Raw genomic sequence first — 14,581 nt, 5'->3', positions numbered from 1 at the left:
GGTGACATGGCTTCTCTTTTTACTGCAGGGTCTGCTCTGACTTGTAACTGGCCTTTTGTCTTATTTCCTTTTGTCTAAGCCTCTGTCTTGGGTCCTAGGATCTGCCTCTTCTTCTTATAATGATATTGCTAACATTTGATTAAGTACCAGCTATTGTGCTGGTCCTCATACTATCGTATTTAATAACCCTATGAGAAAGGTAATATTATTCCTATTTTGCAGATGAGAAAACAGGCTCAGAGTGTTTCATTTTATTTTTGTTGTTGTTGTTGTTGTTCTTTTGCTTGCCCCCAGTCATGGATCAGAGCCAGGGTTCGATCCAGGCAATTTACAACCGGAGCCCAATTGTGTACCCACTATGCCACCCTGCTTCTATATTCAGTCTCTGCCTTGGTTCTTTGTCTGCCACTCTGATTGTGCTGGGATGGGCCTCCTGTATGTTCTTCTCCTTTCAGTTTTGCTGCTGAACACCTTCAGCATGCCTGCCTCCTTTATCTTTCTTTAGTGATGCCCAGCTCAGTGGTCTGCCTACTTTCTGGGTCTTGACCATTTCATGTTTACTGGTCCTGCTGCTTATAAAGAACGCTGCTGGTGGCCCCTGAGATTTCCTATGAGCCATGACTGAATACGATTCTCTCTGACTTTGCTTACTCTTCAGTAAAGTCTAGTCGCGCAGGTGTAGTCACTGCAGACAGACTGGAAGCAGAGTTTGGCTGGATAAGATGAGCACTCAGGGTGTGAAGTTGCCTGGAGTGTGGATCAGGGCTTCAGTAGCCCCAGCTAGAAATGAGCTGTGCTGGTTTGATGTCTAGATGAGCTGGGGAAGGACCTCTTCCCCTTTAGTGGTGAATTGGGGTCACTTATTGGAATCTGTGGTGTGGCTTGAAAGATTCTGCCCTTCAGCTTGAGGGTGGCCTACCTTGGAGCACGGTGCCTGATGCTACACTCTGACTTCCTCTTTTGGTTAGGGCAGAGGTTCTCAACCTCACTACCCATCACAGCCACCTGCAGAACTCCTGAGAACTGCCGAGCCCTCTACTCTATCCTCAGAAGTGCAGTTTCAGATGACCTAGGGTGATCTCCAGGCATCCACGGTTTTACAAAAAAGCGCTGCAGGGAATTCTAATTCACAGCAAGGGCTGCTAACAACTTATGTGCTGGGTGATTCTTGGCCTGAGGGTAACACCAGTGAACAGGAGCAAAGCAGCATAGCCTGGGAAAGAAAGAAGTCTTTAGTGTTGCTTATCACCATGAACCCTGAATATTGTGGAATGTAAATCTGATCAAAGAAGGGCCATGTAGGTTCCTTAAGTTGTCTGGGACTGCTAGAGGAAGCACACCACGTGCTTGAAAAGTGCTGTGGTCCAGGGATTTAGAGAGGATGCTGGAGCTAGAAGGCTCCTCTCTGGGACTGGGAGCTGCTCAGCTGCAGGGTGATTGAGGGAGAAGTTTTTGATTCTATCCTAAAGTGGCCCCTAGTTGCCCTGAAGCCTTGGACTGCTGTCCAACAAACTGCCCAAATGTGTTAAACTCTTAAGTCCGTCAGAATTGCAAAGGCAGAAATGCTGAGGTACAGCCTGAGAAGAGGCCAAGTAAAAGCATAGGTCATTATTTAAAATGCGGTGGTCTTTGCACGATGGCTGTGATGATCCACATTTGATACAAAAGCAAAAGAAAACCAAATACGTTTTAAACAAGATTTAAGACACACTTACAAGGTCAAGGGCTTTCTTAGCAGAAAGATGTCTGTGATGTTTACTTGGTTTTGCTCAGATTTTATTTTTTAACATTTTCAGTTCCTGTTTCTTAGCTTTTATTTTTAAGCCTGTGGACTTAAAATGGTCAACCTTAGGTTAAGTGGTGTATTTTTTTTTAATCAAAGTTTTGAAATAAAACAAGCTTCTGTGATTAAAAAGATAGTAAATCTCTGATCACTTTCATGTCAGACAAGGGGTCTCTGCCCATCCAGAGCTCTGTGGCTATCAAGGCAGGAGTGTGCACTGCTTTATCTTGTTGGACCCCATCTTTAATGAGGGGGTTGGAATTGGTGACCTATAACCACGGAATAAAGGCTGACAACTCTTGAGCTACTGTATGTCAGACGCTATGCTAAATTCTTTACATGGATTATTTCTTACCATGACCCTAGGATGTAAGTACTATTATTATCACTGCTTCTGTTTTAGAGATTAGGAACAGAGGCTTAGAGAGATTAAGTAACTTTTTGAAGGTCACACAGCTGGTAAGTGCTAGAGCTGGGATTCTGAGGCCAGACCCATGTTTATAATCACTATGCTTATATTATCTCCCTAAAGAACTTTATCACCACTTCGTAAAATGAGTTTTGCAAGGCCAGCCCTCTGTGAACCTGTTTCCTCCTAGGCAGATTGCCTCTTCATCTGGGCTGTGAGATGAATGGCTACACCTGGTCATGACTGGACAACAGGCTAAGATTATTCCAAGTGTAAATAACTGGATAAGAGGGACTGAGATTCGTTTTTCTTGAGAACGTGAATGCAAGACTGTGAGCTGAAATGAACACTGCAGAATGTAACCAATTTATTTTACTTAAGAGCAATTTGCTAGTACACTCATATTCATAGCAGCATTATTCACAGTAGCCAAGAGGTAGAAGCAACCCAAGTGTCTGTGACCAGTGAATGGATAAACAAAGCGTCGTATATACTTAACAATGGAATGTTAGCCATAAAAAGGAAGGAAATCCTGACATGCTACAACATGGATAAACCTTGAGGACGTGACGGTACATGAAACAAGCCAGTCACAAAAAGACAAATACTGCACGTTTCCACTTATCTGAAGTATCTAAAGTGGTCAGAGTCATAGAAACAGAAAGTAGAATGGTGGTTGTCAGGGGCTGGGGGAGGGGGAAATGGGGAATTGTTTAGTGGGTACAGAGTTTCAGTTTGGCAAGATGAAACAGTTCTGGAATGGGTTGCACCACAGTATGAATATACTTTACTGAACTGTACATTTTTTTTTAAATTTTTAATTAATTTATTTATTTTATTTTATGGCTGTGTTGGGTCTTCGTTTCTGTGCGAGGGCTTTCTCTAGTTGCGGCAAGCGGGGGCCACTCTTCATCGCGGTGCGCGGGCCTCTCACTATCGCTGCCTCTCTTGTTGCGGAGCACAGGCTCCAGACGCGCAGGCTCAGTAGTTGTGGCTCACGGGCCCAGTTGCCCCGCGGCATGTGGGATCCTCCCAGACCAGGGCTCGAACCCGTGTCCCCTGCATTGGCAGGCAGATTCTCAACCACTGCGCCACCAGGGAAACCCTGAACTGTACATTTAAAATTTGTTAAGATGGTAAATTTTATGTTATGTGTATTTTACCACAACAAACAAAGAAGTAACATTCCCCTATAACTATTAGTGTGCTGAAAATAGGTCTTAAACCAAAATAACATTACTGTCACAGAACTCTAAACAATATTTAACAACGCCTTATTATGTCAGGAATTGCAAATATAGATTCTGTTATTTTTCTTGAATGTTAACTTATTACTCTGAGTTTATGGTGCAGCTATGGGTGTTAAAGGGGATGAGAATTGTACCTACAACATAGGGAATGTATGATACATTTAAGGCAGTTAGCATGGTAATCACACAATAAATCTTAATTATTATTATTGCTATTGCTCTCTTAAAAAATAAAATATTTGGAGAAATGCAAAAAAACCCCCAATTTGCTAGTTATTATGAGAAATACATAGTTTTTCTAATTTAATGACACCTAGCAGTGAACAACCATCCACCAGACCTCTTTCAGCTCTAAAACTGCAAACCTGTGATTATTATACAACGATTATACCACTGACTGCATGGTATGTTTCTCAGGGACTATGGCTTTTTCATTACTGTTCATATAGGCAGGATGGGAGTCTTTATAATATTTGCACAAGGCAGTATCCCATATTGATTCTAGAGAAACTGGAGACAGGGACTGTGAAGGATTTTTCAGGCTGGGTTTTGTCACCAGTTGGCTTTCTGTGGAGAAGGCAGTGCAGTGCGGGGACCTGGGCTGTTCTCCCAGTTCTTAATGGCTGGGGGCCATGGTGCACAGTCCGGTAACTCTCTGAGCAATTCACTTTTCTCATCTGTGAAAACATACCGTTGGACTAGGTGCACATTGTGTCTCTTATCCTGTCCCTACTCCTTCTGTCGACATACCCTCAGAGATCTGGGGGGACTGTCCCCCGTAGGGTCCTAGGTATGCTCCTAAGGTCACATAATTAGAAATGGATTGGCCTTAGCAACTTTTACTTGGATGAAGAGAACTTGTCAATTGTGCTTCAAGACTTGTCTGGATTGGATAAAAGGACAGCAAATGATAATGTGAGGACCAGAACTGTCTTTTTGGATAATTTAATACAAAATTATGCCATGCCTTCTGTATAGATGAGTGAGTACAATGAGCCTTCCCAGGTAAACAGCCATTTCTCTGAAAATCTAGGTGGAAATGAAGATTCAGCTGTTCACACCCCAGTAAATTGTAACATGGGGGACGTGTCCCACGGTTGTGTCTCCACGTTCCTACAACAGCAGCAGCTTCTAAAATGTATGCCTTAATGGACTTCATTCAGGGCTAATGAATTCAGGCTTAATTGACTGGAAGACTGTTGAAATTTTGTGTGTGATTTAAAAAGTCACTGAATAAAAGATTGGGAGGGAGCCATAAGAAACTGTCTAGTTAATTACACCACAAAGGCGGGATGTCTTAATTCCCCAAAAGCAAGCTGGTGAGAAGATCTCAGGTGCAAGTTGTTTATTTGGGAAATGAATGAGAGATTAGGGAGAGAGTGGCCAGAAGGCAGAGGGTATCATGGCTGCTGCGGTGGGCAAAGGGCCCTGATGACACTGGGGTTCTGAGAAGCATATGGGGTGTCTCCAGGATTGTCCTTGGAAAGCATTTCTCCAGGCCCCCATGGCCCATTGGTTGAGGACTTCCAAGCCAACTTGAACATGGGCTGAGTGGGCTCCTGCACTTTCAGAGGAAATCATGAGGCAGGAAGGCAGAAAATTGGCCTGAGATTCATGGAACTTTCTGCCAAAATGTGGCTTAAATCATAAGTGGGCTGAGGGGATGTGATATGGGTGCCAAGAAATCACCAATCATCTTTTCTACCCTTTGACCTTGTGACTTACACAGGAAAGGCAGTGTGGTGTAGTGGTTAACCTTGTGCGGCTATAGCAGAGAGTCTGGGTTTGAATCCTGATTCCACTAAGTTTACCGGCACATGTTCTTGAACAAGGTACTTAACCTCCCTAAGCCTTGGTTTCTTCATCTGTGAAATGGGGCTATTGAAATCTTCCTTGAAATATTATGGAGATGGATTATATTATCCAGGTAGAGCACTTAGCAGCCAGGTTTGACTCTCCCAGGGCCTCACAATAACCTAGAATAAGTTAATCAAAAAACTTGTGTAAGCTTTTTAGTCAAAATCCCAAATAAGCTCAGACTGATATGTTAGTACTGGAAGGGATTAATGGTCTTAATTAGATAACATGGAAGTAAGAGTTTTCACCCACTCATCTAGGATGGATTTGGTGAATTCCATAGAAGCCGAACAAGATGACTTTTTTTTAATATAGATCTTTATTCCTACCTTCCTCAGGAATCTGCTAGTTTTCACCGTTGATGACATTCCTTTAAGGAACCATATCCCAATGAGCCATAGGACATGAAGAGCTGTCCTGGAGATATGGCCACAGGCCCATTCAGTCTCACCTCCGAAATCATCCTCGCTGTGGAGAGGTGCCTATACCTTAAGGAAACACACCCGGCCTTTTCTACTAGATTTATGGGTTTTGTTTATTGTGCAATAACCATTTTCCTCCATTGCTAGGGGAAAGTGAATCTGGAGAGGCTGGTTAAGAATGGGCAAGGCTAATGTCTTGATGGCCATAGACCCCGTGCAGAAACATCACAAATGTGGCCGCAGGAAGCCAGTGATTGATGTGAAAAGCCCAAATTTAATTTTGAGCCTGGTGTTCAACCGTTTTTCGTACATTGGGAGTTTTTATAATGGAAATTAGACATGAGGTGTTTTATCAATTGAGGAGCAGTTTTGTATTATGTAACAGCCTTTGGTCATGTAGGTGACTGAGGGACTAGGAGCCCAAGAAGAGGGAGGAGAGTTGTGGGCCTGCAAAGCCTGGGAAGATGCCGCTGTGTGTCACCCTCGTGAGCTGTCTGGTGTCTGGTGTATACTCCTTTGTCCTTTGGCTTAAGATTAGGGGCTCAGCAAACAGAATCGCAAAATACAAGACAAAGGGCATGGAGAAGACTGTGAAATTCCCGAGTATGTGGAATGCAACATTTGGGTGTGTGTTGTCATCTTTGATCAATGGATATATACATTTTAGATTATGATAATAACATTTACTTATAAGTATGGGAATTCCTCTTGTTGTTGGTTATGGTGACTGCAACTTTAATCCTAACCTTAATACCTTCCCCTTCCACAAAAACAAGTCTTTTAATATCACAATTTTTGGCAAACCAGGTTATTTTTAGGAATCTACATATCCCATTATAGCGGAACAAACAGTAGTGTTGAAAGCTCTGAGAGTCTAATTCCAAATTACTGTGAAAGCGTCGATCTGTTCCTTGTTTTGGTTTGTTGTTCACAGTGATCCTGCCCATGTTTATTACCATTTATGAACTGTGTTACCATCAAGGTATGTTAAAGTTTAGTGGTGACTTGATCTGTATTCTAATGTTGAGAACCATCTCCATAAAATGTACACTCACTGACCTGGATGTGATTTTAATTTCTGTCCACCATCTGCTTTTAAAGCAAAACAGAAAGAGAAGGCACTGAAGTAACAGAGGTCGGGGAAGACCGTGGCTGCCATGATGTGTAGTGCTGTAAGGGAATTTACTTCTGGTGATGATCTTGAGCTATAGAAGGGAAGGCCGCATGGAGCAAATGAACCACTGGGGAAGGTTTGAGCACCTACTATGAGCTCAGCACCGTGGTAGGGGATGCACAAGAAAGCACAAGTGGTCTGTCTTCCATGACCTTTAAATCTGGGTGGAAAAATAAACCATGCATGGTTGGGGAGTTGTTAAGCCCCTATGCAGGGCTCTGTGGAACTGAGTCCAAATGAGTGATGTGCTCTAGGAATTCAAAGCCAGGAAGCTCTCACTGTGGGCAGCACGGGGAAGGATGGGTAGAGTACCGTTAGGCACAGACAGGAGGACCAGAGAGCAAGTTCTCTGGGAATTATTTTTCAAGAAGTGATATGGTCTGGAATTTTAACTAAATGAGTTCATCCTACTGAAGGTGCACTCCAGGAGAAAACCAAATCTTTGTGCATGGGTCATTTCAAAGAAAAAAACAATCACCCCTCTTGTTTTGCTTTATCTGCTACTGGTGTAATATCAGCATGACACATAGAGGATTTTGACTTCTTCAGGTGCTTTTGGTTACATTGGCCTTCTACTGATAATGTGGGAGATTGGAAATACTGCCTTTCTTCAGACAAAAGCATTTTTTCCCCATGGCCAGCTCTTCTTGAAATGACACTTCTTTCTTGTTTATCCATGGCTGGAAAACTACTCCTTGCATAGGGCTTCTTTGATAATGATAGCAATTTTATTTGGAGGGAAGTTGTTCATGGGCTAAGAACTCTATCCCTTTATTTGGATTTTCTTATGTAATGTTTTTCTTTTGTTGCCTATGTTTTTACTTGTTCTTCCCTTCTGTACTTTTGCTCTGCTTGGTGGGATTGCCTATCTTGGATTTTTGGCTTCTTCTGTAGTTCCATTTTAGGAGAATTATCTTAGAATTCCTCAGGTATGAGATATAGCTTCACTTTTCTACCTTTACCTTGTCAAATCTGAAGTTTCTGATCCAATGCAAAATGGTACAGTCACTTTGGAAGGCAGTTTGGTGGTTTCTTTCAAAACTAAGCATACTCTTCCCATATAATTCAGCAGTTGTGCTCTTTGGCATTTACTCCATAATTTGAAAACATATATCCACACAAAAATCTGCATATGAGTGTTTATAGCAGCTTTATTCATAACTGCCAAAACTTAGAGGCAACCGAGATGTACTTCAGTAAGTGAATGAATAAGTAAACTGAAGTACATCCAGACAATAGAATATTATTCAGTGCTGAAAAGAAATGAGTTATCAAGCCATGAAAAAGCATGGAAGAAATTGAAATGCGTATAACTTAAGTGAAAGAAACCAATCTGAAAGAGGTTACATACTGTATGATTCCAACTATATACTGTTCTAGAAAAGGCAAAAATATGGAGACAGTAAAAAGATCAGTGGTTGCTAGGGGATGAAGGAAAGGGGAGTGATAAATGGGTGATGCACAAAGGATTTTTAGGGCACTAAAAAGATGCTGTATGATACTATAATGATGGATACATGTCATTACACATTTGTCCAAACCCGACTGTACAACACCAAGAGTGAACCCTAATGTAAACTATGGGTTTTGGGTGATAATGATGTGTCAGTGGAGGTTTATCAGTTGTAACAAATGTACCACTCTGGTGGGGGAGGTAGATAATGGGGGAAGATATGTATCTGTAGTGACAGGAAGTATATGGGGAAATCTCTGCATCTTTCTCTCAGTTTTGCTGTGAGTCTAAAACTGCTCCTGCTGCTGCAAGAAAATAAGTCTTTAAATATGAAAGAACATCCAAGAATACCACTGACTTGGAGAAATTTAGTAAATAGACTCCCGTATAAGCTTCGAAAATCATGTTATTCATATCTGTATGCAATGCCTTCCCTAGAATTTCTTAACTCACAATTTTACTTTCTAAAAAAGTTCTGGCTAAATGTTTTCTCAGCAACTGAATTTTAAAAAAAAAAAAACAAAGGGGGAAATAAAGACTTTTAAAACTCCATTATAAAAGCAACATATCCTGTGCAGCTCAGGAGTAATAGTTCAGGAAGCAACCCCTCCAGTGGCAAGTCTACAACTCGCACGGTCCCTTCCACTGGTTATTGGAGGGGTGCTTGAAAAGTATCTATAGAAGCATTGGATTTAATATTTGTAGTTAACAGATTTTATTTTGGTTTTAGATATCTGTAACATGCAAAGTATGGTAGGTTTTAGGGTATAGATTAAATATGACATATTTTCTATATAGGGCTGGCAAGTCTGGTAGACCCAAAAGAGGGTACAAGGTACAAGTGGGCATATATATCTATCTGCGAACTCATATATAGTATGGACATCTGTCCAGTGGGCTCAGAGGTGGACCTTGGCTGTGGACCCACAAGGAGAGATGCTGGGGGCTGGCCATGAAGGGGAGGGGCGTTGAGATGAGGGCCGGAAAGGAGTGGGCCAGCTTTCAAGCTGGACTGAAGAGCCGCATGGGACAATGACAGGCCCTCTGAGCCTCCAGAATGTAGATCCCCCTCCCTCCCTCCCCACCCCCCACCCCCGCCTCCAAAGCACTGGAGAAGCGGCTCCATGACTGAGCTGCATATTCGGTGACAGGAGAAATGGGCAATTGACTTAATCTCCCTGGCCTCCAGTTCCTTATCTTTCCCACGAAGAAGTTGGATTGAAGCAGTGAATTTTCAAACTTTTCTTTTTTAAGAGTGATGCTTTTTGTTTTTTGCCATTTTGAAGTAAAAGATAAAATATCCATATAGAAACATTTTGAAGGATGAGAAACAAAACATTACCAGCATCCCAGAAGTTTCCCATAGTTCCCACCCTGAGTCCTGATTACAACCTTCTCTCACCCCACAAAGGAAATATTCTTCAGACTTTTGTGATAATCATTTATTTGCTTCTTCCTAAGTTTTATTGCCTGTATGTATACCCCTAAACAATATAGATTCAGTTTGCTGGTTTAAAAATTTTATATAAATGGAATAATTCTATGTCTTCTTTTTTGTCTTGCCTTTTTCATCCAGCATTGTGTTTGCAAGTTCATCCATGTTGTGGCACAAATCTCTGGCTTATTAATTTCTACTGCTGTAGAGTCTCCCATTGTATGAATTCACCACAATGTATCAATCCATTGTACTAAGGATGGACATTTGAATTGCTTCTGATTTGGAGCCATTATGGACAACAGAGCTGTGAACATTCATATACATGCAGTCTGGGGCACATAGGTACACATTTCTCCAGGATACATATCTAGGAGCAGAATTGCCGGTCATAGGGTGTGCATGCCTCAAACTGTTTTCCAATGTGCTTATAGTAGCTCTTTTCCTCCCTAAACAAAACCTGATGCATAAGGTCAGGAAATAAAGTAGATGACAGCAGAGCTCTGATCGAAGCAGGGAGCAGTTCCAGGGTTGGCTTCCTCTGTATGGTGCTCTTGTTGGTGTTTTCTTGTGGGTCTAACACACCTTGTTCTCCAACATTTTATTTGCTTCTATATTCTCTCTGTTGCTTTAAAAGACAATGGATTCCACTGATTTCCCATTCCAAGGGCAAGGAGAGATTCTGACCTTCTGAACCCCCAAACAGCATTTCTACTAAGGATTATTTTAATTTGGAATCCCAAGGTTCTACTTTTAAAATAGGTATTTCCTTAGACCCTCCCTAAAGAAATTCCTATCCCATAAAGAAAATTTTAAAAAATGCATAAGATACTCCTCCTGGGCCTATCTGTCCTTATTATGATCCTGAATTAGCTTGACTTGGGTCTTGGCTGGAAGTAGAAAAATTATATCCAACAGTTATGTAAGAGAATAGCTGAAAGCAATTGGATTAAAATATTTAAGCAGGTTAAGCCCAGAGAGGATATATCAAAATGTTGAGTACTGCTGGGGGTGTAAGGAGGATATCTGTACAGCATCTGATGTACTTGGATGTTGACTCTCTCATGGTCAGGAAGCCATGGTGGTGGTTTAAGGTTTAGAGGGAATTCATGTTGTTAGGAGTTATTATCCCTAGCAAAATGGCAAAACATCAAAATGGAGACTTTTCTCAATGCTGTCTTTTGCCAAAACCGTAATAGTAAAGCAGGATTGAGGCTGGAACAGTAGACAGGCCAATGCATGTAATGCATATTATTAAAAATAGTTAGCACAAAGAAATGGTTGTTATTGTGCTTTGTCCAAGTTGGACTTAGCAACTAATTAAATATAAGCTCCTTCTTCTTCTTTTTTTTCCCCATGGCCATATGCAGTTTTTGAATTCTTAAAACACAAACTTTTTAAAAGAAGAAGTTAAATACAGAATGCATTGAGTTTGGTAGAGAAAGTTTAAAGGTCTGCGTTTTCCCACCAAAGCTATTTAATATCAGCTGCAGAGTGGGTGTGTGTGTGTGTGGAAAGGTTGTGACCTCCCTTATTTTTACAACCATTGCCATGATTTCATAATACTGGCAGCAGTCACCCAGAGTGAAATAGACTTTATTACAGTAATTATATGCCAGAATGTGGGTATTAAAACAGAAAAACTTTTCTACTGATAATAAATGTCAAGGGAAAAATGACTTTACCCAACAACTAGCCCTTCATCAGTGTTTTTAATGTATTAATGGCCTCAGCGAAGATGGAGACGTGTCCACAGGGATAGAAGTTCAGACTCCATATAGCTTTTTTGCCTTATTTGCAGAATGTTAAGTAGGGCAGTTGAAACACAGAGGCATGTTTTAGCAAGTTAGGTTTATTTTTCTCCATGGCATAAAGTCATATATTTTCACTTGAGCAGATATAGCTATTGTTTTGGCAGATAGATTAATTATGACCGTAACTGAATTAGTCTATTTTTTCTGGATTACTTCATTGATTTTCCCCGTTTTGGTGGGTTTTTGAAAACTGGGAGAAGTAATGCAGAATGAGAATTTTATCTTGAAATATGGTAGTTTTCTGAATATTAAAAAGAAAAAGCTCAAATAAGGACAATGAAAGATCTGAATAAGTATCAGAAGGTGTAACTTTTTGAAAATAGCCATATCTAAATTATAGGCTTGCGGCTGCTAAATTATACTCATCTAGCATTAAGTGTGGGGTTTATCAGTACATCTCTGAAATAATAAACATGGTCTAAATGTGGAAAGTATACATCAGGAAAACATTTAATCCACTCTGCAATTAAATTTAGTGAAAGGTTGATTAATTCCAAGAAATGTTAAAATTATAGTACTTTTTATCTTTGATTTCAAGGAACTTTGAAGTGGGCAGCTGGACCTTTCTCCAAAGTGCCCTATTAGCTGGCATAGAGAAAACAGAATATATGCAGAAAACCACTAGCAAAAATCAGAGCAAAATATGGGTTCCCAGTCTCCATTATGTAAGAGTCTAAAGGTCATACTTTTCTTGGATTTTTACACACCATTGGAAGGTGACCTCCACTTTTCTCCAATAGTGTTTATTCCTGCATACAGTTAGTGCTTAACAGATTCATGGGGCTGATGAAGATGATTTTCATTTGGGGCCTGCTGTAGACTTCTGCTTGGCCACATGGAAGGATCTGGGTTCAGAATCTCCTGGAGTGAGTTGACTGTTGATGGTGACCTGGGGCAGCATCTCAGCGCCTGGCGAGAGTCATCAATCACTGACTCACAACAGCCTTAGGTGCTTGCTACTCCCACGCAGTTTCATTGCTCAAAATCCAGACCAGTCCTCAGAACAGGACACTGATTCCTCCTCTGTGTTTTCTCTGTTTTCTGCAGTGGGTTTGTCTTTAACAATGAGCCATTCATGGGCACCCAGGGAGCTACCCAGGACCAGGGAGATGGCTGCAGGCCCCTGCAGGCAGCTGGCCATGTTCCAGTCCAGATATTCTTGGGAATGTGGAATTATTTGAATCAAAGGGAAATAAATCTTTTGCAAATGTTAATACAAATGACTGTGGGAAGGGCTTGCTGCTAAAAGAGAAGCTGAGAATTCTTGGTGCCTACTGAGTTATTTTTTGGCAGACAATACTACTAGGTTGCTATGGGAATGACGAAGACAAAATAATAGTCATATTTTTAATGATTGCTCTTACTGTGTCATCTTCAACTGCCCTAGGTTGAAAAAACTTCTGCTTGGGACTGCCCTGGTGGTGCAGTGGTTAAGAATCCACCTGCCAATGCAGGGGACACGGGTTCGATCCCTGGTCCGGGAAGATCCCACGTGCCACAGAGCAACTAAACCTATGCGCCACAACTACTGAGCCTGTGCGCCACAACTACTGAAGCCTGTGCGCCTAGAGCCAGTGCTCTGCAACAAGAGAAGCCACCGCATTGAGAAGCCCACACACTGCCACAAAGAGTAGCCCTGCTCACCGTAACTAGAGAAAGGCCACACTCAGCAACGAAGACCCAGCACAGCAACAAAGACCCGATGCAGCCAAAAAAAAACAACAAAAAACTTCTGCTTGAATCACTTTGACTACTCTTGTGTCATGTTTTGCTTCTTTTTCTCCTGTACTTAAGTTTGCAAACATATCTCTCTAAATCAGTTCATGGATCCAGCCGTACCATATTTTCTTTGAGCATAAAGGAACCGTTACTCTTGAAGTTTATACCTTTGACTATATGCTTTCTGTGTCCTAGGTTTCAGTTAGAAGAGGTGTACCCCAAGGACCTGAAATTCTGTGCACTTTTCTGATGGGATGGAGAGGGAAACTGTGCAGTATGGGGCAAAGGCCAGCTGACCTGGGGCAAGTCTCCCTTTTGCCACATCTGGCTGTGCCACCTCAGGGCGATCAGTAAACGTTCCTGAACTAAGTTTCTGCATTTGTAAAATGGGGCTCATTATACTACCGCTGAAGTGTTGTTAGCCCGACTGAAAATGTATGTAGAGTCCTATTAGAGGGATAATGAATACCTAGCAGATATGCAGCCAGAATTTCTCATTCTGTGTCCATGGCAGAAACTGCAACTCAGTCCTTTTCCTTAAGCTAAGAGGCAGCCTTAGACTCCTCAACACAATGCTCCAGGTAAGCGCCATCAATCCGTCAGAGTTGGCATGGGAGATTTGACAAAGCACAATCCTTGGTACTTGATAGACACTCAGTAGGTGGTAGTTCTTAATCGTTACTATTCTTTTATTATTACTATTCACAGTAGGTTGTGGATATGACAGCAGGAGACACCGGCGGCTACTTATTACTTTGCCCATTATAACTGAGCTTGCATCCAGAACCAGCAGCTTTGGATACAGCTGGTCACTCACTTAACTAGAGAATACTGGTCTCTGATCTTTGTATCTCTCTTGGTCCCTTCCTCCACCTTCTTTGCTGGTTCCTCCTCACCTCACTGACCTCCAAATACTGGAGTGTCTCAAGGCCCATCTTTTCTTTTTTAATCCACCTTCACTATGATCTCATTTGATCTCACGGCTTTCAGTATCATCCAGATGCTAACAATACCAACATTTGTATATCCGGTCTAGATTTTAGCTCTGAACTCTACTGTATATTCACCTGCATTCTTGAGACACTTTTCTAATAGGATGTGTCTGAAATAGGATGTATCTGTTAATTGGATATCTAAGAGGCATCTCCAGTCATACAAGTTTAGTGTTGAACTACTGATTCATGATCCCCTCCCCTGCAAACCACTCTTCCCATAGCCTTTCTCATTGTAGCAAATGGCAATTCCCCCCAAGAGTTTCTCAAGAG

The sequence above is a fragment of the Balaenoptera borealis genome, assembly GCF_965194805.1.
Source record: "Balaenoptera borealis genome assembly, chromosome: 2".
NCBI classification, from domain to species: Eukaryota; Metazoa; Chordata; class Mammalia; order Artiodactyla; family Balaenopteridae; genus Balaenoptera; species Balaenoptera borealis.
Note: the sequence above shows the minus strand (reverse complement) of the source record.